At 38.0% G+C, this 25,101-nt stretch overlaps 1 long non-coding RNA gene across 1 annotated transcript in view; it reads right to left on the bottom strand.

The window, feature by feature from the left end:
* Nucleotides 1-25,101, bottom strand: part of LOC120354907 — a 181,093-nt gene that overhangs the window by 87,624 nt on the left and 68,368 nt on the right. The window contains exons 5-6 of the long non-coding RNA XR_005573295.1: nt 18,589-18,652; nt 8,677-8,793 (exon numbers count right to left, since the gene is read on the bottom strand). This is a non-coding gene — a long non-coding RNA (uncharacterized LOC120354907). The remainder of the gene's footprint in view (nt 1-8,676; nt 8,794-18,588; nt 18,653-25,101) is intronic.

Raw genomic sequence — 25,101 nt, 5'->3', positions numbered from 1 at the left:
TGTGTGTGTGTGGTGTTGTGTGTGTGTGTGTGTGTGTGTGGTGTGTTGTGTGTGTGTGTGGTGTGTGTGTGTGTGGTGTGTGTGTGTGTGTGGTGTGTGTGTGTGGTGTGTGTGTGGTGGTGTGTGTGTGGTGTTGTGTGTGTGTGTGTGTGTTGTGTGTGTGTGTGGTGGTGTGTGTGTGTGTGTGTGTGTGTGTGTGTGGTGTGTGTTGTGTGTGTGTGGTGTGTGTGTGTGTGTGTGGCTCCTCTCCGTCACCAGCCACCACTGCGCCGCTTAGCTACACAACGTCGCTCTGTCATTATTGACGCTCTAAGGCGAAACTCTGCGTCAACAATCTTTAACCCACATCACAAATGCTTATTAATTATGTGAATTAGCTAGCTCATTCAATTAAATCGTCACTAGTTATGAGTTAAATAGTTTAATGTTCAAAAATCTATCAATGCGAAGACATTTTGGGCAACTTTATAATTTTTCTGTGGTTGTTATCAAATTGAAAATATCTGAAAATCATGACACAATGACTTATTTTTTCTTGATCGAATTGGTTCGAAAATTTGTAAAAATATATTTGAGCTTATTTATCACCAAGAAAAATTCCTTTTAAATTCATCAATTCAAATTTAATGCTACCAATATTAGCATTGAAAAAATAAGGACTGTTTCAGTATACGGACAGGAGCAATACTTGAAACAATTGTATTCGAACAAAAACACAATATGCTGTAAGTATCAAAATAATTCTCATAGTTCAATTGATAGCAGTGATGTAAGGATACAATAGCCAGTTCAGCTATCTATACAAACATATTATCTTTCATCTATCGCTATTAATGTGCTTAGCATAGCCTACTCCAAGAACAAGGAGAAAGCCATAATTATGCATTGTTATTGCAATAAATAAACCATCTTTCTCTTTGCTAATGTCATCTCACAAATTATCCTTCGGCTTGATTTGAATAGAGAGCCGGGTATGACACGGTGTCGAGATATTAGTCAAAGTACAGCGGTACTGCCTACATGTTTTTCAAACCAAATTTTGTTATAGAATTTATAGTTTCCAACCAAACAAACACTGTTATGTCAATAGGTACAAGATTTCAAAGTCAAGAACACGAGTGCTTGTCCTTAGCCGCGGCGAACAAAGGGCTTTCAGGAAGGGTGGGTGTTGTGTTCGGTGGCGGTGCGGGGGGCGGAGTGATGCGAGGGGGGGCATCGACCTTTCCACATGGGTTCTTCTTGGTTGCTTGCGCCGTGTCCGAAACAAAGAGAATACGGCTAGCTTCCGTTTTCTGGCTCGATTCGATCAATTTTAGATTTTCAGTAAATAAATTACTATTGCCGTTCCTCGACAGCAGCGGCGGCCCCAATGCCAGGTGAGGAGGCCACTGCCACTGCCTCCTGTTTAAACAGGTCGCTTTCAATTATTTGAGGCCCATATTCACCCCTCCTCACACCAACAACCCCCCATCAGCGAAAACCCATTCAATTCATCTACTATTCTTCACAATCGTTCAACTTGGCGTCCTCCAGCAACAACTATGCCCAAACACAAAAACAGAAAATGTAGCCATAGAGATGAAATGAAAACTATTTTTCCATTTCCGCCGTGAGTTGTGTTGTGATGTTCAGTAGCAGCAATAGAAGCTTTCAAATGAGAAGAAAGCTGTTCTGCATTTATTTGCTGTCTTCTTTGTCTGCGAGCATTCAAAAGTCATCGCTTTTCTTCTTCTTCCTATTATCCTCCTTCTTGTTCATTTTTCTCATGAATTTTCCTCCTCCATCTTCCGATCCTCACCTCCCACTCCTCGTTCTCCTTTCTCTCATTCCCTTGGTCATTACATCTGCATGACAATCATCCTCATATTAATATTGTCACCTTATTCTAGCTCCAGTATTCCTCATTCACCCCCTCCTCTTCATCCTCATCCTTAACCTCCAACTCCTTCTTACCATCTTCCTTACATTTTCACTTCACTTCCTGTCACTTACACTTTCCTCATAAGGCCCTCGTCCTCTCCCCTCTTTTTTATATTTTTTCTACTCTTCCTGAAACATCTCTTCTTCTTCTTTCTCTGATCGTTTGGACATACACAACTAGCGCCCAGCGCTAGTTGTGATACATGGGAGTGATACATGGCCCCGATACACACGTTCACTGTTTACGTCGTGACGTCATCACTGCCAGTCACATCATTTGTCTGTCGTTCTCTCTCTCTCTTTTTTTCTCTCTCTCACTCTCTCTGGAAGTGATAACGGTATATAAACTTTCCGACAACCATCTGCTTTATAACGACCATTCCTTTCCTATTCGACTCCAAAAGTGTTCCATTGATTAATCTCGACTTGTGTCGAATTTTGAAATCATGAATACACATCGAATTCCCAGCTCTGACAGTATGTTGAAAAGGTTGACGACCGGGAATCACCCGGTTTGTCAAAACCACACCACCCCATCAACTTTTCGATAATTAGCACATATTGATTCTTTCAGGCTGTCACCATGAGTGAGAAAATGAACAGTGTTGATATGTTTGCTACGCTGAGTGACGGAGGTTCAAAGTTATTGGTATTTGAAAGTTTCAAGTATTCAAAAAATATATCTTTATCTATTAGCCACATTGTCTTTGTCATTAAAACAAAATTCAGAAATGAAGAGTCAAAACATTAGAATGAATGATTGAGTGTGTGTGTGTGTGTGTGTGTGTGTGTGTGTGTGTGTGGGTGTGTGTGTGTGTGTGGTGTGTGTGTGTGTGTGTGTGTGTGTGGTGTGTGTGTGTGTGTGTGTGTTGTGTGTGTGTGTGTGTGTGTGTGTGTGTTGTGTGTGGTGTGTGTGTGTGTGTGTGTGTGTGTGTGGTGTGTGTGTGTGTGTGTGTTGTGTGTGTGTGTGTGTGTGTGTGTGTGTATGAGTGTATGTGCGTCTGTGTACACGATATCTCATCTCCCAATTAACGGAATGACTTGAAATTTGGAACTTAAGGTCCTTACACTATAAGGATCCGACACGAACAATTTCGATCAAATGCGATTCAAGATGGCCGCAAAAATGGCGAAAATGTTGTCAAGAACAGGGTTTTTCGCGATTTTCTCGAAAACGGCTCCAACAATTTTGATTAAAGTTATACCTAGAATAGTCATCGATAAGCTCTATCAACTGCCACAAGTCCCATATCTGTAAAAATTTCAGGAGCTCCGCCCCATCTATGCAAATTTCGATTTTAGATTCTCAATTATCAGGCTTCAGATACAATTTGAACAAAAAATTCCGAGTGAAAAAGATTGAGCATGAGAATCTCTACAATTAATGTTCAGTAACATTTTCACCTAAAATTAAAAATAAGCTCGAAATTTGAGAAAATGTGATTATCCAATTATTGCAAACTGTTGGCAACTGTTGATTCTATTAAATTATTCACTATGAAGAGATAGCAGACCTCGTGTGTCTCCAGCGTTATTGCCCTGTCACCAGCTGGCTCAAATCTTTGAATAGTAGACTTGAGATGCGCGGGAACACTAGCGTCAGGTGATCAATTTTCATAACGACAAGGAAAGTTGTGTGAGTGCGCCACACCAGATTTTTTTAGATGCCCGCAAACATTATACAGAATAACAGCTGACTGAATGGATCTGCCTTCTGTTCTGCGTTCCAGTTTGGCCCTATTGAATTTTTCTCATTCACAATGTCAAAAGTCAACTATTATCGAGAGTTTTCCAGTTCCAGTAGATTGTTTTTCTAGCTGCAGGTCAATGTAATCACCGTGGTTTGCACTCAATACTGTGCAGGACATTGTTTCTTTAACCATTGAGGGAACAAGGACTCAACCAGGCTGCTGGATGAACTGCACTTTTGCTCCGAGCACAGTTTGTTATTTTGAACACATTTATTCCATTCCAATAAGTTGAATTGAAATTTGAAATCCTCATCAGAATTGACCAATGATATTTTACTTAATATCCGTCATTGATTACTTCATATTCATCATTCAGGCACGTGTATGCTCAATAGAAGTTCAAACCAAGCTTGAATTTACCAGGATTGAATTAAGCTGCAATGGCCTTTATCATTATGTATGAAAATCTAGTCAGCTGCTGGTTAAAACTAAGATCATAAATGAACTATAAGTAGGCTATACCCTATATCCTATTATAATATCGGGGCACCGAGCTCCGCTCGTTATTTCTATTTATTGATAAACAGAACACAATTCTCTAAAATGATCGTGTTTATATTTCACAGCTGGCTATATGTCATCTTATGAATCTCGGGGATGAGATATTTTGATTTTTCACATAATCACTTTTTTACTATCCACAGCTGTGTATGAATCATCCTTTTAATGTCGTTCAGCGAGTTTTCCCAAGGATGAGACCTAGAGCAATCGAATCTTTATATTATAAACCTACTATGTTCCAAATTTCGTGAAAATCGTTAGAGCCGTTTTCGAGATCCGTTTAACATAAATAATCAGATATAAAAATAGCCAGATATAAAATATATCCAGATAACCAGATATATAAATACAGAAATTGCTCACTCAATATAATAGGATTAAGCGTCTGTCGATAACAGAAGATGCGTGTGCCTGTGTGGGAGATCAGCTGTGTAATTATTCAATCAGCTTAGCGTATCTCGCGAGAAATATTATCTAGACATTTTATCAAAATAATCTGATATGTTGACATGACATGGTTTATCACTCTAAATTAGAGTAGGCCTATATCATAATATTCAAAGTTAATCATTATTTTACAGTTTTAAGTGATTAGTGAGTGATATTTTGTTATTCAATTTGGTTTGAAAAAAATCTAGATTAGAAATTTACTGTGTTTAAATATTTTGAAGATATTTAATCATTTCGAAGAATAATTGTGTTCTGTTAATCAATAAATGAATAACGAGCGAAGCTCGGTGCCCCCATATTCCTATTATATTAAGTGAGCAATTTGTGTATTTATATATCTGGTTATTTATGTTCACCGGATCTCGAAAACGGCTCTAACGATTTCCACGAAATTTGGAAGATAGTAGGTTTATGATATAAAGATTCGATTGCTCTAGGTCTCATCCTTGGGAAAACTCGCTGAACGACATTAAAAGGATAATTAATCCACAGCTGTGGATAGTAAAAAAGTGAGTATGTGAAAAATTCGATTGGTCTTATCCTTGGGAAAACTCGCTGAAGGACATTAAAAGGATAATTCATCCTTGGCTGAAACAGCTGAGACGTTTGTCGTCTGTGGATATTAAAAAAGTGAGTGCGCGAGTATGAGAAGAATCAAAATATCGCATCCCTGAAATTCATAAGATAGCCTGAAGAATTCATAGCCAGCTGTGAAATATAAACACGATCATTTTAGAGAATTGTGTTCTGTTTATCAATAAATAAGGATAACGAGCGAAGCTCGGTGCCCCGATATTAAAATATTGAACATTCGAGCCTTGAAAGCATATTCAGGAGGAGTTCCTAGTCATAACCCTTTATCAATTTTTAGAATTGTTCTATACTGACTGCAGATTTTAGCATGAATATTACCTGTACAGGAAGTTGACGCTGTGTGGCGGTAGAAGTGAACATGCTACTAATCCAGATTCAAATGACTAATGTTCATGAATTTTCTTTGATGATCTTATTTATTCTATAATATCTTAGACAATGGATCGAGTCTTCAACTCAATCAAGTGGACTGTTGTGATTGTATGGGAGGAGATGGTGCGTGTGGTATTTCTCTATAATAGAAAGAATAAGACGGTGATGTTGTCAATAACACTATATTTGTTTAAAAATCGTTTTAACCACAGAACCAGGTTTCATGGCGAAACCTACCACATTTTCAACTGAGCTTATAGTTATTGTTCAAGAAAGAGGAAATTCAGTTTGAGGTTATGTGCTTAGGGTTGTAAAAGGGAAGTAAAATGGAAAATTTTAGTGGGAATTGATGAATGAATGATGGAATCAAATTAATATTTGTAAATGAAACTAACTCAGAGTCTTATTCATGCCTTTAAAATAGCTTCCCGGTGGTTCGGAACCAACCTAAGTGATCCACTCAACTCTCATCATCAGGTTTTGTTACCCATGTACAATACTTGAGCTTATGTAGGCTCAAATTAAAAAAAAAATACGACTTTGTATTTAGGGATGTTATGATCCATTGTAAATCAATCATAATCATAGAGCGTGTTCTATTACGGTAATACAACATGTGGGCGTATTCAGTGAATATTTAAACTATCGATGAATTCATATATTTTCTATTTTTGATGATCAACATTTCAACATCCCAGTGAAATAAAGAGGGAGAAACAAACTCTAAGTAGTACAAGTTGTTATTTCAGACGTGGCCAATGCTATTAGTCTCCATTTTTTGTAGTTAGAAACTCCGAGAAGAACTTTTGTGAAAAGAGAATATTTTAACGGTGCCTCTACTTGGAAATTCACGGAGAAATGTATGTAACATCATTTTGGCTGCACTCGACTACAGAGCACAGACCGGTGCCAACACATAGAATTGGAATGAAAGAGAAAATTCTTACAACTCTTTGCCAAAACTCTACTCTCCTTGTTACTCCTTCGTCTTGCTGGCACAGGAGAATTTAATGCCCTATTGGCAAGAGGAGCTGTGTTGTTTTATAATAAAAATCAAGATTATTCTTCTCCTTCAAGATGTTTTCTTGGTAGTTTACTTGATTAAATGACCTGATACAAATCTTCTTGATTGATATTCGTCAATAAACTGATATTGGATGCTGATGGTAATATAAAAAAAGAGATAAATATATTTGTCTTAGAATCAATCTTCGTGATTCCCTATAAACCCTAATGGATGAAAATAAGATATAATTTCTTATCAAATTCACATATATGGAAGTTTGATGAAGATTATGAATTGACTGATTGAATGAAGCTGTTACAAAGTTATAAAAATAGGAAATTATGCTGCCGCAGCTTATTACATATGCTATTACAGAACAAGTTTTTGTTGAACAGCTTCTTTACCGTCCATACCCATAATTCGTTCAATCAATCTTTATTCAACACACACACAATAAAAATCAAAATACAACAATAATACAATCAAAATACAAATTTCCAATGAAATATACAAAAAAAAACAGTTACTCTGATTTTCTAGTGCTGAAACGTTATTTCAACATTGTGTCTTAATCACAGATAGTCAGATGAAAAAAGGTTGCAAATAATATATAGGTTGAAAATAGGTTGTTTTTTGGGTTACTTTGAACTTTTAACGAAAAATATTTGCCCAAACAGGAGAAAGATGAAGCGGTCTTCAATATGAAAGAGGTACGGTACATCGAACAGATTTGATACGATTTGGGACGTTCAAGTGTGGGACTTTGATCAATGGTGCATAATAGGATTTGCGTTGAATGGATAGATGACCAGAACATGACAAACGCCATGTATAAGTTGAACGATACATCATGGTATTGATGTTGGAGTACCGCAAGGAAACGGCGATCGGGCGATCGCCGGCCCAGAGAAAAAGGCTACACAGCTTCCTATAAATTTTTCCCGGGGCTCGAAGCTTTTGCTTTGATGAAAGGCAGCAACCAAGCAGCGCTCTCGCTCACTCCTCCTTCAGATATCGATTGCAATGTTCCCTTCTTCGAACCGATTAAGCGGATTCGCTGTGAGAGGAAGCACTCAGGGGTGAGACGTGAGACAGGGACGCAGAAAAGCTCCCAAGTGATTAAAGGTGGAAAAAAGGCTTCAGAATCTTTTTCTCCATTCATCGCAGTTATAACAATCTAATGACTACAGTCTTCGCAAGACCACTGAGTCTGTGTTCAATGTTCTGGCCTGTCGATTTTCAGACAAGTATTGGTAAAAAAGTATGAAAAACGATTTCACTATCTGTTTTACTTGTCTGACGATTTTCAGACAGGGCTCGATGAGAAGTAAGAAGAGTGATTGGAGCAGATCCGCTGGTTGAATAAATTGGAGAGGATAATCCTCTACCTACGGTAAAGTAATTTATCGAGAAGGAAATTGAAAAGAAACACGAAATGAAAAGTCTACTTGAGGCTTCAACGCAAATGATCGATTGCATTATGATCGAAAATGGAATGATAAAATAACACTAACAATGAAATAAAAAATCTGTGAGACACAACTATAAAATACAAGGATAAAATGGAAACCTCTACAAATCAAAACAGAAGAATTGTTTGATTGTAGATACATTTAATAATAAGTGACTAACTCGTAATCAAAAATACATGAGACATACTCAATTACTTCATTTCTGTGATATACATAGTTTGTAGATTCGGAGTAACTGGTATGCTTATTTCAGAGCTTATGAGATGTGCTTACGCTCTAGGTATGAGGTGGTGAGGAGGCCTTGGGAACTGCTCTAATGGATTTCAATTGTATTGTGATAGTTATTAGCTTGGTAATTAGTCATGACTCAATCAGAGGATTGATTAGTAAGGCTGCAAGGAGCAGTGCACGTCACATAGCATTGAATATTCAACTAACATCTCCATATTCTGCTCATTATTGGTACCTTGTTCATTTCCAAGCATTCAATCGAGTGACTGAGAATATTTTAGCACAAAAAGAGGCCAAATCGATGACGAGAATCATATAATGATAAAGAGGATTTTTAATATAAAGATGATGCAAATCATTAGAGAATTATTTTACTCACCATCGATTATAAAATCCATCACTCTTATTAGCAGCCATACTCGAAGCTCACGTTGGAAATAAAGAATATTCTAGTAGACGTCCATGTTGATATCTTGAAAATTGAAGAGAGAAAGTCCTGCAACGGATGAGAGATTGTTAACACGGAACATAAAATTCAAGGAAAAACAGAACATTTCACCAATATTCATTCCTCTTCCCAAAAATGTTCGTGGGAAAACTTCATAATTTTACTGAGAAATCTTTGTTATCGGATTCATCAATTTCGCAGTAAACCGATGATATAGGACACCGATCGACAACGCAAAAGATGAGTGGTCAACGAGAATAATTCAAAAATAACTCAATCTCTTAACAGAATTCGGTTAATGATATTTTAGTACACCAATTCTGCAGTACTACAGCATTATGTACTTCATTTTCACATTTGATGCTCCATTAAATCCCTAAGTAGGGATTACCTTGTAATCGTAACAATAACTTGGCAATCTACAAACATCTACATAATCTTAGTAAATGTGTTGAAAAATTGAAGACAAGTGTATTCCTTCTGATCTATTCTCGATTTGGGCGGAATTCCAATGATCAATTGATATGATTTCGAAATAATCGAATAGAATTGAAGAGCTAGAAAGATTCTAACAAACCAAAAATTGTATAGTCAATCAAGCGTATTATAATCCCAATCTAATATATTCGAATCTGGCTGTTTCAAACAGTTATTATGCCAAAACTGTGATTTTAATTATTAATAATTGTATTATTAATTACACCTATTAATTATACGCCATATGATGAATAATCCCCTAATATGGGATATAATCTCTATTATATTTTAAAGAAATCCTATTTTCTAAATCTCAATCAATGTTTGAACTAAATTTCTTAAAGTTCATAGATTTCAAATTATAATTTCCACGTTAATCATACTGTGATAGGCACAGAGCATTTGAGACGGACTTGATTGAACGTTGACAAAGACTTGCAACGGTGTTGCGTCATTATTAAAAGACAATAACTGGAGCGGTTTGTAGGTTGGAGGGAGATGGTTGAAGTGGCGTCTGGCGAAACCGCAGGCTGCTCGTGCGTCGGCCACGGCCACGACCAATGTCGTGACCAGCAGGGGGGCCGCGGGAGGGGGGCGCAGTGGGGGGATCAGCACACGGAACAAGAATCAACCAAGATGCTAACGGAGAGAGCGAAAGAGAACGCATTGAGGATTAAGGAAGGTGAGATGCTGATGACAAGGAAGAAAGATTCCAGCTAATCTATAGTTAAACCCTGTAAGAAATAGGGTTGGAAAAGGTATAGGAAGAGGAGGAGATGGAGGAATAGAAGGCGAAGAAAAGGAGAAGATGGAAGTCCAGAAAGAGAAGCAACAGGAGTGTGAAGGAGAAGAAGGAGAAGAAGTGAAGAATAAAAAGAAAGAATGTCAGGATAGGTGAGGAGAGGAGAGGAGTGAAGTAGAAAGTGGATGAGGATATTGGAGGAGAGGAGGAAGATGAAGAGAGAAGAAGTTATTAAGGCATAGGAAAAAGTATGATGAGTAGAAAAAAAATTGAAAGTGAAAAAATCGAAAAATAAGTGGAGAGAGGAGAGAGTAAAAGTAGAATGAAGAAGAAATACATGAAGAACCGTTCCATGAGGATCAGAAGCATCTGCATCTAATATTGTATAATTCCAACGTATTAGTTGTATAATAAAACATATATTAAGTTTTTGCTGTAGCTGGAAATGAAGCAATCATGATAAATACTGAAATGCGTAATTAATATGAGGTTTAAAAGTGAGAAAGCCAGGAAGGAAATAGAGCTGATGAAAGTGAAGGAAAGTGGAGGAGGGAACTGGAGAAGAGAGTGAAAAATGAATTGATGCGGAACTGGAAGATTCTAAGAGAAGGGAAATGGGAGAATAATAAAAAATATGATCAAAGAAAATATGAAGCTATTATATTTCTTGTTATGTTATTGGAAAAGGAGAAGCTCGAGGATGAAAAGTTGAGGAATTGGCAGGGAAATAGGTGGACGAGGATGAGGAGGAGGAGAAGGAGGAGGAGAAAGAAGAGGAGAAGGAGGACGTGGAAGAGATGCCAAATGTTAACACAGAGGAAGAGTAGGAGGATTAGAAAGACCACAAAGAAGAAAAAGAAGAAGTGACTAGGAAGAGAGAGCAGAGGTACACCCACAAGTAGTAGTAAGTAATACAAGAAGAAAAAAAGATACTCCAGTTAAAGTCGTGGCTGGCTCAGCCTTGAACCCCTCATCAAATGCTCTCTCTACTCTCCCCACTCCACTCTCACTCTGATCTTCTAGAAGACATTCTTTCTCTGTGAACTAGTCGTCCGTCGTCCGTCGTCCGTCGTTGCAGTTGCTGTTATTGTCCATCTCAGTCTTCATCAAGGACTTCTCTTCCGCTTTCCTAAATTATTCGTTTCCATCATTTTTCCCTAGTTCAATGCCGTTTCGCTTCATCTCTCATCCATGGCTCTATCCAACCATGGCTCTATATAGTATTGATGTTGATCTTTTCTATTTCTTCCTGGCTTTTGGTCTAGTTCAGCAGGAACTGATCCAATCATTCAGAATGGATAAATGGAGAATGAAAAAGTATTACAATAACCTTCTTTATTATCCAATGACGAAACTCAAAATCTAGTTTCAGGAGTAATTGAAGAAGCTTGAATAACAAAGCTAATTGATTTTAGTTGTCATAATTTGAATGGATGATAATATAAGAAACGAAATAGAGCTTGAATGTGCTGAAGAATATGTACAGAAAAGATTTCAGGCTGCCGAGGAGAGTCTCACATTGTTAAATTATGTTATGCTTTTTTATTTTGAGTATCTTGTAGCGAACTATTCCAAAACAATATTTCACAGGGTTCACACAATGGTGAATAGATTGTAAGATGAAAGCTAATATGCATTGGAAATCATAAGTGTATCAAATATTGGAACTCTTAGATCCTAATCGAATGTAGACAACACTAACTTCGGTTAAAATATAATTATCATTCCTATAAATTATAGTAAGATTAAAAAAATAATCTCATATAGCAGAGCAGAACTCCAGCTACCATAATGATTCGTGATACAACAAAATGTCATCATCTAAGCCTAGATCAAGAGTTTTGATTTGCCTTTGTGATCCGCACGAAGGTCGAGCCAGATATTTGGGTAATTGTATAGCAGCGCAAAGACGAAATTGAAGAGATAATGGTTGTTGGGATGTCGGCGTGGTGGCCCGAAAATAGTTCGAAGAGTGATGATGCGTTTGTGAAGACACTGGAAAATTGCCTCATCAACAACGTTTAATGGACAATGAAAAAAGTAAGAGCAGAATCTTCTAAGCGGAAGAATGAATAAATTGATGTGTCTGGATGAATAAATGTGTTTCGAGCTGACGAATAGCGCCAGTTCTTCCAACTTTTTAGCTGTGCCCTTTTGACATGTGCGAAGATAGAATCAATTGGAGAAAGAGATTGTGGGAGTGAACGAGCAAGGAAGAGAGAGGTAACGAGAGAGCGAGGCGAGGAAGACTTTCTACCCGTGGCAGACAGAATTCGAGCTGATGATATTTTGAAATACATTTTTCCGTGCCCCATCTCAACTCAAGCACCATTCTACGCCCTATCCGTTCTGCTGAAACGCTGGATTCCGAGAATTCCGGACATATACGCTATATTGCAGCCAGTCTGCGGAACAAAACCACTCTGACGCTGGCCAGTGCTTCTTGGCTCTCACTCACAACTATTTTCCTTCGTTGTCCAATGTCCACCAGATCCCACGCCAAAATTCACCAACCTTATAAATTTAATTGATAAACGACTTCATTAAAAGCGAATACCATCTAATAAATTCATCTCTTTCATGGTTATTTTTCGCGCTGCAATCCGTATTTCGGACGTTTTTAATTTCATCGTTCTGGACGAAATTTGCATTCTATTGGAATTCGGTTTATTATTCAGACGAGTGAAATTAAACATCCGAAATTCTTTCTCAGGAAACCTTCAGGAATATAGGTGGAATAGGACAGGTGAAATAGATAAAAGTTACCCACTGTGAGTAGTTAGAATAATTGTAATTTTCGACTATAGGCACTTCCGAAAGCAAATCTGAAAGGTATGCACTAGCAAATCTGAGGTAATCTGAATATCAGGAGATTGTCCAAGTATTTTTACACAGACTATAATTACAGTATTCGAAGCTTCCTTCAATTTATTTGAATCTTCTATTCTAACTTGCAGCATTGTTTGAATAAGGAGATGAGGAGCATTGATGTAATTCATGGAAGATGCTTACAGTTTAAGGTTAATCTCACTATCGCTGTAAATACTCACTAATAAAAGTAGAAACAAAATATTGCTCGATACACTTGAAGTAAGTGTACTGTAGGATAATATTTTGAGTTTAGGAAATCGTAATCTTGTTATAATATAATAAAATACTTTAAAAATAATGAGAAAATAATTATTATCTTTGTGATCTACTGATAAAGATTTGATGAAAACTGATATTATCAGGAACTGCATAATTCCGAATAGAACTCTAAATTGAATAAGAATTTTGACGTCCCTTCTCTCCAACTATGAGAAAAGTGTTTCTCTCACTAAAAAATAAATATATTTTTCTAGTTACGTAAACTCTGCGGATATGGGTGTGAAATCATATCTTCTGAATAATAAATCGATTCATTCGACTCATTTATTCTATTAGGAAACCTACTATTTCTCATTTGAGACACAGAAAACTTTGATGGAAAGGCAATTGCTTTCAAGCCACAATCACTCTTAAACTTACTCACAGTTATTGAGTGTGTAATTCATTAATTTTTCATCCAAAACTCCTGAAAAGAATAATGCAAGTATTCAGAAAAATCAGGATGTATCTAGTAAAACGAGAAAGTTTTGTTACAAGCATCAAATACATATTCTTTAGGACAAATATTGTATTTTTACGAAGTGATAAGTAAGAAAGTAATATTATATCACTTCGTGATCTATATTCACATATTTCTCAACATTCAACGACTTGGTTGTATTTCATTTTGGACTCAATTCCCTCTTGAAAATGTACAGAGCAACAGCAGCTCGGAATAGTCTCTGCCAATCCAAATTTCAGTGTTTATTCTGACAGGTTGGCCACATTTTGCACAGGGTCACGATTAAGGCGGCAGGAGAATATCCTCTGTGGGAGCTCAACAGCAACAATAGGAGAAAGATGTCGGTAGGTAGCTCACTCATACTGTACGTTTATCGACCTGAGAATCGCGTGCCTGCACCAGATAACTATCTTTATTTGTTTTAGCCCAACAACACGGACGTGGATGGATACTTTTGTGTTTGTTGATGGGGGGAGTGAGAGGGAAGGTGATATACGGTGGCTCGTTTCTCGAGTAAGTTGTCGGCGGAGTGTGATCGTAGGCAGGCAGTTGCCTCCTCGTATCCTAGCGGCCGGCCAGGTGCTTGAGTTTGTTTGCGGCCTCCGTCCGACAATAGCAGCGCTGTGTTTATCAACCAACCTCCGCCGCACAAGAAGTCTGTTAGCAGTAATAAGAGCAATAATTAGAGAATGCTTTTAGCGAGAGGCTTGTTGTTTGCCGCCTCCCGCTGCTCTGCCTCCTTGATAGTCGTCGCTTGCCGCCTCCGACTGCCGCCTTCCTGTCCTTGCCGCCTCCACTGTCCACTGGGCGGCCACTCCATCCTCTCAGGGTCGATAACAGCTTTACTCCCCCACCCCCGACTGCGTCCATCGCCTTATTAAGCTAAGTAAACCCATCACACCCCTCCCCTCTTCACCACTTTATTGCGCACTGACCAACCCTTCCCCCCTCGACCGTCGCGCGCCTTGTTCGTGGGTGGTCATCAGCCCTTGTTCTTTTCGACCCTTTCTTTTTTCCCCATATTTCCCCCAACTGCACTCCACTCTTACGTACATAATGATTCAATCGATAGATAGAGCACTCAAAAGTGCTATTTTTGTACAGCCTTATCTGTTGTGTGTAATGGAATAAACTGTTATCGCTAGAGTAGTTGGCCCTACAATTTATTAGTCCACAACTTAATTCTCATTTTTTCTTACTCTTGAATATGAAATACTGTTGTTGTGTCATTTATTTCGGCGAATAAACCCTTGTCGAAATATAAAACAACTATGCATTATTTATGTATACTTCCATTTTCGTGGCGGCCATCAAGAGTTTCACATCATGCTTGCAGTTTATTACTACTTTGAGAAGATCCACTCGTTATTGTTAATGGAGAATATATAGTTAACTATTATAGGCCTATCAATAGGAAAGAAGTAAGATAAAAAAGTGAAGTCCTGCAAAAGTACAATCATCAATCGATATTCTACTCAATTATGAGAATTCGAAATTGAGATCACTATATTTAGTAAAATAATCCAATATGAAGCTCTGTTAATCTTTAGAGATAATCTGAAGAAAATTAGAATTTGTCATTTAATAATTACTACTTTCTATCACTTTACTGAAATCATTCCAAGTTACACGCCTCACAGTATCAACACAATTACAATTTAATGAAAATTCGGCCGAACCAAAGTTGAGCTTCGAGTCTTCAATTCCGTTCTTTGATACGCCTTGAACCCTTGCATCAATCTATAGTGAGCGTCTTTGAACTGGAGTGCGAAGAAAATTACAACGTTTAGAGAACGAGGAAGTGTGTTTTATTAATAAAAGACGAAAACTGAACAAGTGTGTAAAAGAGGATGCTAGATGGTGAAGTGCGACAGACCTGCAACGAACCGGTTGACAAATGGCGTCGACAAAATCATTTGGCTTGTTGACTGTCAGCTGGTTAGAATGTAGGGGGGCGGATGGTGGATTTTTGGAGTGGCGAGCCGGAATATATTCGTGAATGATGCCAATGCGAATGTGAATGTGGATTCACGCTGTTACTGTACAGTAATTCGGCAACGAGTAAGCCAATTATGATGTATCGTGTCGCTTTGAAAGCACAGCGTTCTTCCTTCCCGTTCACATCTCTCAGAATCATCTTTCTCGCTCTCCCCACTCTGAGCTTACCTTTTCGCTCTCTTGGGCGGTGACGCGGCGCGCAATATTCGTCGACGCGATGAATAATTTATTCGCCTAGCGAGCGGCGCGGCGCTAAAGATATTATCGGCTTCAATGGGGAATTAGGACGATAAAGGCATTTCGCTTCTCGCCTTCAATTCTCAGCTCATGGCCTTTAATCTTAAGGCGCGAACGGCGGCGCCGGCGAAGAGATTCGCGGCATTTAACAGCCATAAGGAGTTCCTTACATCCCCATCACCCTTCACTCCCCCCCACCAACCTAAACCGCCTTAAAGAGAGGCGAGAGACTCCCGGAACGCTATGTAAAGGCGAAAATACTCGGATTATATTTAGTCAAGTGAAAAAGGAACAGTTCTGACGACAGTATCGTCGCTGTCGTCGTGATTTGCCATTTCTCCATGCCATCGTAAGACTTCGAAACGAACAGTCGTCATTTCTCCCCATTCTCTATTCATTCATTATCAATGCATTCGAAAATAACTCCAACTGAGAGAATCAGATCATTGGAATTGGTGAATCTCGTAGAAATTGTAAATGCTCTGCGTGTGGTGGTATTAAGATGAGTTCGTAAATAAAACACATAATAAAATATCTCTCCTTCACACATGAATTCTTAATTAAACATGATTAGCAGGATAAGTGTCCATCTTCTCCACATAATAGGCTAATAAAAGACTTGCCATTTAATGAAAAGCCCCATGTGACACATTTTATTTAAATAATTATGGCCTGATTGAAGTTCGTTTACAATGAGAATATTGAAACAATCCAATTGTAATAAATAAAATTATTAAATCTAATAATATTGATTCTGAAGATGTAAATATACACTAACAGATTAATAAAAATTGTCGTGAACTTGAGAGAATTTATTTTATATTATGATTTTGAGAATGTTCATGTATACGAGGAATTCAGTTTAATGATGATGTAAAAGTCACAAAGTCTGAGATCAATTGATGACTTGGGCAAAATTGTCCAGCATCTTAGAAATGAATCTTTTGAGAAGCTGCAGAGAAAGCTGAGATCAGCTTGGTAACGCATCTTACGGCTTGTACGTATTAGGGATCCCCAGCTAGGGTAACAGATAAAGAAGGGCCCTCTTTTGCCCTGGAGATCATTCGGTTTCGAACGCTGATTAACTACAGACTAGTCAACACTGCTCGGAAGGGCTGCAGGACGGCAACCACCACTGTATTCAGTATCCCCAAGGAGAAAGGAGATGCTTCATCTTGTAGTTGGTTTACAACTGGATATCTTGGATTTTCCCTAGTTCTCCAATAGCATTTCTCAAGTTAACGATAAATGGTCTCGTTCGGGGTGAAAAGAGACCGATAGAAGACTACATACAGTGATGAAAAATAAATAATACGGCGAGGAAGATATTAGGGTGGAAACTGTAGACAAGAAAAGATCGGAAATTGAAACCAAGAATGAGGTGACAGAGAGAAATGAGTGGAAAAGGGAAAACCATGATTGAGAGGAGGAAAACAAGAATGAAAGAAGAATAGAGGTGGAGTAAAGGACGAAGAAAGATTGAAAGATGATTATGATGGTCTGTTGATTAACGTGGAAGAATATTGAAATTTTTTAAATATTTTTTAATTTTTTTTTCAAATGAGATAAATTGAAAGAGAAGGAATATATTGTTTGGAGATAAGATGAAATATTATGTGAATTCAATATAGCAGAAGAGAACAGCATACAACAGAGACATGGATAATAAAATGTAGGAATATACAAGGTTTGTTTAAGAAGAAAATTGTGATTGGTTATAGGAAATTTGAGGTGAATGGGGAAACTGAAATATAGTGTCGAAAAATTTATCATTTTCATCCATCTCCAGGTAATAATCCCTGAAAAAAATAAGGAACTTGGCATAATACCCCCAAGCTAGAAAATTTCTTCTGTAAAAAAATTGTTTCACCAATGCCATGAAAGAGAGCCTGTGAACATAGCTTCCAGTTCGTCGTCAATATCAAAGTTGTGAGTTTCAAGTCATTTTATCAGATTAAAATACATCCTATCGAAATGATTCTTGTTCAAACAGTCTCTTTATTTCGTACAAGATTCTCTATCTATTACCAATTGAATGCTGCTTTTCGATATGCGTACAGCTCTGGTATGAAATTTACACAAGATACCACAATTAAATAGAGTGTCATAGTAAGATCATCGAGAGTAAGTGAGAAATGAAGAGTAAGTGCGAAAAGCAGATAAGTGAGTATACTGACTGGAAACAGAGGTTGACAATAGCGTCTGAAAGAAATTCACGTGAAACGTTACGTTACAATATGTAAACTGAAAATGCGGATTAAAATAACAGGAACCAGGAAAATGTTGAAGAAGAAGGGAACCATCATATTTCAGAGGGTGTGGAAGGGTGTAAGAGGAAGGAGATACATGAAGGTGGAAAAAAGAAAGAAAGTGACTATATGTGAGTGCACTTGGAAAAAACTGGAAGCGTAGTAGGTTGCTTTTCAGGATTTGTCAGGAAATAAAGGTTTATGATTACGATTCAGCAGTAATAAAACTCAATGTGAGTGCGGAGAGAAGAATGGTATGAATGGAACTTTCATTCCCTGGAGATATAAAAAATACAATTGAACTTTTCTTCATATCATAACATGATTCCAGTAGTTTATGGGTTGTGTGTCATTCGAGTTGATGAGTTGTTATGGAATCGTTATATATTGCTTTCTAGTTATAATGCCTCTCCAACTATCAATTCTCTTCTCAATCCCTATTTCTATTCACATCCTAATCCAATAAATTTGTTTTCAAACGTAACTGGCGATTGAATTACTGATTCAGAAACAGCTAATGATACAAATAATTCAATGGTTTTTCATACCTTGTTGAATTTCACAAGTTGCCTTGGTAACTGATATAGATGATGTTTCTGGACCGAATGCCAACTGTAACAAAACATTAGCCATGGATCAAAAGAATGAAGAATGCGTGGATAAATTTGAAAAAGTGCGATAATTAAAGATAGAAGTAAATTAGAACTATATTTCTATGAAAGTCTTGAGGTCTGCTGAGAGTTCTCTGAGAGAATTCTGGAACAACTCGACATATATATACTACAAGACTAGACAATTTATTGTCCATTCCTATCACGATTAGTCTTCTATTGCCTATTCACAATTGAACAGATCCTGTGAAAAATTCATAATAGCTTACCAGAGTTTTCCATTTTTTATCTATTACTTTGTGTTCAATTACTTTGGGAGAGCTTATATTGTGAACGATCTGTAAGGACTGGAAATTAATTAATTTGGCTCTTGGTCTCCAGCTATGTGTTATTTCGAGTTAATAATATTATGCAATCTTGTAATACAAGAATTAACAGGATAATATGAAAAATCAGGCTTTTTGAAAAATACATATTTTGAGAGCAACTAGATATAAACTTATAGTTTGTTGAACAGCAGGAAAGTAATTGTTCTGGCATCCATGAGCAAAACAGCAGAATTATAATAATCCTCTAAATGAATATATATAATATTATTTTCAGCATTGGTGGTGTGTTTAAGGGTTTGGAAATAATAATATCATTACAGTTGATTAGAAAGTGAAACAGGAGTTCACCACCAAAATACATGTTCAAATAAATAACTCCCAACACATCACAAAAACACCACTCACGCACGCACAGCTGCAATTTTCAGGTGGATTATTAGATTACAATCAAAACAATATGGGAGTAAACAATGGTAGAAGAGTATGTTGAACTTATTTGAAAAAAGCACGGGTCGCTAAATAGGATGAACCGTGTATTGAAGAGTAATTAAATATTTCGACAGTGAGGTTGCTGAACGTGTGGAGAGAGACTGAACGATGGAGGATGTGAATGAGTAGGGAAGTCATATATTGCAAATGAGAGAGAATGATAGAATGATAGGGAGTGATGTGTAGGATGAACAAAGAATTTGGATGAACGAGAGAGGGAGGAGTTGTCTGTCAGTGAGTGGAGTTGGAGAGGCATGAGGCATGAGGCACGCTGACCCGTCGCTTGTTCTTTGTTGAAATTCGAACAGAGAAATCAGCGACGCATTGTTGCCGTTGTCGTTGCTAATCACAATTTCCAATTATCGTCGGCGCTTTGTTTGGAATTTCAATTGAAAACTGCGATAATTGTTGGGCAGTAGCTTGCAGAGTGGCAGAGACGCGCGCAGCCGATATTAGCGTCGCGACGTGATTTATCGGTCAATCGAATCGACGATCATCATCATCCATCGAAACAACAAGCCAGCACCCAGCGGCTGCCGCCATTGTGACAATCATTTTCCATTAGCCGCCCTCCGAATATGATTTATAACCTCTGCTCTGTCCCGTCATCGGCTTCCTTCCGTTCCATTCGTTTGTTTGCAACGAAATCAAGGTGCCGTCCGTGCCTGCCTGCCAGTCTGCTTCACACCATAAATCGTTCAATATTCTTCGATGTTATCGTGAATGCAGATTAACTACGTAACAAATTGCGTTTGATTGTCCTGAAATTACGTTATAAAAAAAATTTCGTTTCTTCTGACGATAATCTATCCACTTTTGCCAAGAAAAAGATTACCTGGATGAGACCAAATTATATTTCGTATTGTTCGACTCGAGGATAATATTGTAGTGTCATGTGTCACCCATCAAATTTGTTACTGATATGATTGATTCATAAAAATAAAGGAACTCAATTTTCTATCAATAAAAATTGTTGATTGTGCAATGTTATAGCTAATTTATTTTCAATCACGGTCAAGTCATATTATCCTGAATGAGAGGATACGACGCTATAGCAGCAGGTCGGCTGGCATATGATGATATAATTATCAAGAAATTGTGAGGTATTTAAGGATGGATGATATTGTTCGTTCGTCGTAGATTTCAAATTAGAAACTTTATTCCAAGAGTTTTTTCAGTTGGAATACTGTATATGAGAATGTATACGAGGAAAAAAATTGTGCCAAATTATTTGAGAAGATGCTGCGACTAATAAAAAGATAAGACTAGAAAAAATTGAGTGGGAGCTACAAGCGTGGTCGTTTTCATTGGATGAGACGTCTGAAGTCATCGTCTCCAAGCAGTCGTCTGCTGAGCTCAAGGATCGATAGCGTCTAGATAGGACGTCGAGAAGACGGTAATTGTAGACGGCTGCCAAGTTTGTTCATTAAAAAGGGCTTAACCGTTACCCCGGGGCGGCTGGGCCGGCCGAGGCCGTAATGGCCTACGCTTCTCGTTGACGGCTGGCGGCTGCTATATTTCAGGTCGTAGCACCGCCGCCTCCAAAGGCGGGGGGTGGCAGTTCAAGTGGTCGCGGAGGCGGCTAAAAGGCGCCTACTCGTGGTCTGCACCTCCACCCCTCCCATCATCACACACAGCAATTGACACCCGAGAACCAATTAAACGAGCGATCGAACGAAATAAGAGAAGACGTACATCACGACAACGACGCGTAATGAAGACTGGGTAAGGGCGAGCTGCAGACGATGGCGAAAAAGAGAAAAAAGTTAAGGAGGACGAAAGGGTGATGGGTGAAGGGTGAAGGGTGAAAGAGCAGTACACAGTTCACAGTGCACACGCTAATCCGCGCCACTAAATCAAATTGACAAGAGAAAACTAGTTGGCCCGGCCGAATGCGACGCACTCTGCTGGCCAACTCGACAACTCATTCTGGCTGCCAATCGTAGTAGCAAATCCTGCACCAACTGTCAATTATTGCTCCCTTTCACACATTTTGCATCGGTCTCCGAATTTGTTACATGATGTATGTATAGTATATTTCAGTTGAGCAGTGCGAATACAACTGTAACTTTCTGATTGCTCTACTGAATACGAGTCGCACATGAAATAATTTTATCTATCAAGAAGTTTTGAATTTTGAAATACAATACTCTCCAACAACTACCTCCTCCAAATTCCTCCAAGATTATCTTAGGTTACATTTGTACTTTCTCAGGATGAATTGAGAGTCTTGGTTATAATTGGAAAGTACCAATAAATAATAAAGAAATAGAAGTCGTTAATTTGATGAACTAGGTAGCACAAACACTTGACCAACCAAATCCTTTTTCATCGCGAACAAAAATACAATAATTTACAGTACAGCTGAAATGTGTGAGAACACGAATTACATTTGCCCGGTTTCTCAGTCGTTCAATAAACAACGCTATAACTATATTGATTCAATAACGTTATGCATTCAATAAATTTCTATTGGTTTCTTGAACATATTAATAGAATATATAGTTATGTAGTAGTACATAACTCTATAGTTAACATATTATAGTTATGGAAAGATTTATCTGTTCAATGAATTTGGCAACATGGCATGACCCCAAACCTTGGTGCCGGTTGCACAAAAGCCGGTTAAATTTTAATCGTGATTAATCTCGCGAACACCAATCAGAGAAGCCGTCTCATCAAAAATACCTTCTCTGCTTGGTTCTCGTGATTGGCTTTTGTGCAACCAGGCCTTGATGTTTCCACACTATTCTTCAGCAATAACATTCAAATAAAACTATTTGACTTTTATTATTGTCCCGATTTCATGCTTAAAATTGTTTATAATTAATTCATGCAAAAATATTTTTGTATAATATGAACATCTCTGAGTTCTAATTTTCTTTTTATCACTCACTTCAACGTTTCCTTTCTACGCGTATATCTTAAATTTCAAAATTCAAATTGTACTGCAGTTTCGTCCTTGGATTATTCCAATCCAAGCCCTTGAAGCATCCAATATCTGATCAATACACAATACCTTTACTATTTTGAGTGTGTTGTTATTCTGATACCGAACAATGTTTATAGCGAGGAGAACGGAACAAACGGAATTATTTGAAGGCAGTCGTCGTCTTTTCTCAGCTGGGAATCGAACAGCGATGTTGGCGTTTTCAATCGATGCCGCGAGCACAGAATATATCGTCATTTTCATTACACGTTTGACAGCCGCAGTGTTTGGAGGAGATACAATATTTGGGAATCTGAGAATAACATCTGCTCCCTTAGGCTGTTCGCATATTGGGGAGGGTTTAATCTCTTGGGAGAAGGAAAAGAAACTTGCGAGGCAACGAGGCAGGATTAGATAACATGCTGAGCGGAGAGCCAAGCCAAGCAACGTGGTCTGACTCTCTCGCGAGCACAAGATAGAGAGTAAGTGAGAGAGCACGAGTGAAGCACGATTCCCGACAGCTGCTTCGCCATATTCGCGGTTTTTCCAGTAACAAGCTTCATTTCATGAGGGATAACACTTGTAGTCGGAAATTGTTCTGTGAAATACCCTTCGCCTGGCCTATAAAGCTCATCGCACAACGTTTCAACATTTCTTCTGATATTTTCATTTGACCATGGAAAATCCTTCCTAATTGGACAGAAAACGTTGAGTTGAGTATTATTGATTTCGTACAGTTTGTTCCTCACCACTCTTTTCCTTGTAGTAAACGAGTACTTTGCTACGAGTGATAATTCCAGATGTTTTTGTACGCCTTCAAGATGTTGATATGTAGATTTTCTTTCAACTCTCTGTACTTTGTATTGAAGAAAATCCAATTCCAAGTTTAATATCGAAATGAGTACGGAGGATGTTTAATAATTGCCCGGTTTCTCAGTCGTTCCATAAACTGTTAATCCATTCAATAACTTTATTGAATCGATAAACATGAGAAATGCGTTACTAGGACGCTCCATAAACTTATCGAATCCATAAATCTCTTGATGAACTGTAGTGCCAAGATCCAGCCTATGAATATCTATGGAATTTATCAATTTGTCAAATTCTCGGAATGGATCATATTTTTGGTTTCAATCGAAAAATTAAATTACAAAATTGAATTAAAATTAGTGTAGATCACCAGTATTTTAAAAATAAAACTGAATCAAAAGCTGCACTATATTTAGCATTGCTAGCCCTTATCTAGAAAGTGTCAGTCATCTTGTTTTGGGAACATCAGCCAAAACCCAAAAGATGCCAGTACCGTAGAGCCTCATAACAAGCAGCATGGAATAAACAACCAAGATATGGTTACCATGGTTACCATCAAGGCCACAAGAGCAATGATTCATACAGGAAAGAAAATCTGTATTCCTCATGACAATTATTGAGTCTTGAAGTAAATGAAGCAGTGTTCTAATCCCAAGGAAAATTTGAGAAATCCCAATATATTCGAGTAATTTACCGAGCGAAGTGAGGTCTAAGATTCAAGTCGACGGTTTGGCATTTCTCTTAATGTTCAAATGTTTAAATGTTTGAATGTTTAAATGTTTATATGTTGCGCATTTACAGCGAAACGCGATAGTAGATTTTCATGAAATTTGACAGATTTGTTCTTTTTTTAATTGCGCGTCGACGTATATACATGGTTTTTGGAAATTTTGCATTTCAAGGATAATATAAAAGGAAAAAGGAGCCTCCTTCATACGCAAATATTAGAGTAAGAATCAGACTATAGAGTCATTCATCATAAATCAGCTGACAAGTGATTACACAGATGTGTGGAGAAGCCAGTCTATTGCTGTATTTCCATAAGGTCTATAGTTTCAATCAGGTACTTGTGAATGAGAATACTGCGTGAGGTCTACTGTTCACATAACTACTAGTTCAAGAATGACAAAGACAAGTCAGACCAGGAATGTTCGATTTAAATTTGCTAGTTTTTGAATAATTGCTGGAGGTAATCGCTGTGAATGTAATGAGAACGTTAGTTCGTCATATATGGGTGAAAACCCATAATACACTTACCCGTGACAGTACCGTGAGACAAGGTAAGTTTTTGTGCATTATCAGAGTTTCACGTTGTGAGTATAAATTCTGGAATCTGGATTGCTGACATCTGCGCCTATGCACTGATTGAACAACTAAGATTATAAAGCGAGCACATGCATTTCAACAGGTTCGTGCAGACCTGGCTTAGTGGTCGGGAACAAGTAGAACGGAATCGATAAAATATCTAGTTAACGATTGACCAGACAATTTGAAACAGCAATCAGTAGTCAGGTGTTCCCACACACTAGACTGACGACTTGAATGCGACACGATACTGGTTAACGTGTAGTAACATTAACTACCGTACCTAGTGTATGTAACTAGGACCATGTCCATAGATTACAATATTAATGGGAGGCGAACATCGTGATATCGTAAAGTTCGGCAACACAACGTCGGCCTGTGACTGTGACGTCATTGCACTGCGACCGTGTAATCTCAACTACCCTCGATATCGATAGCCATCTATTAATCGATTGTGTCGCTAGAGTCGATCAGCCGACAAATTCGATAGCTGGTGACAACAACAAAGCAGAGGATGCCAGGGCCAGGTTATAGTTCAACACTCATGTCAAAGACCTCCACAGCTAAGCGATGTCCAGTTGAATTTCA

This window comes from Nilaparvata lugens, chromosome 1, assembly GCF_014356525.2.
Source record: "Nilaparvata lugens isolate BPH chromosome 1, ASM1435652v1, whole genome shotgun sequence".
NCBI classification, from domain to species: Eukaryota; Metazoa; Arthropoda; class Insecta; order Hemiptera; family Delphacidae; genus Nilaparvata; species Nilaparvata lugens.
This window is presented reverse-complemented; position numbering and strand designations above follow the sequence as displayed.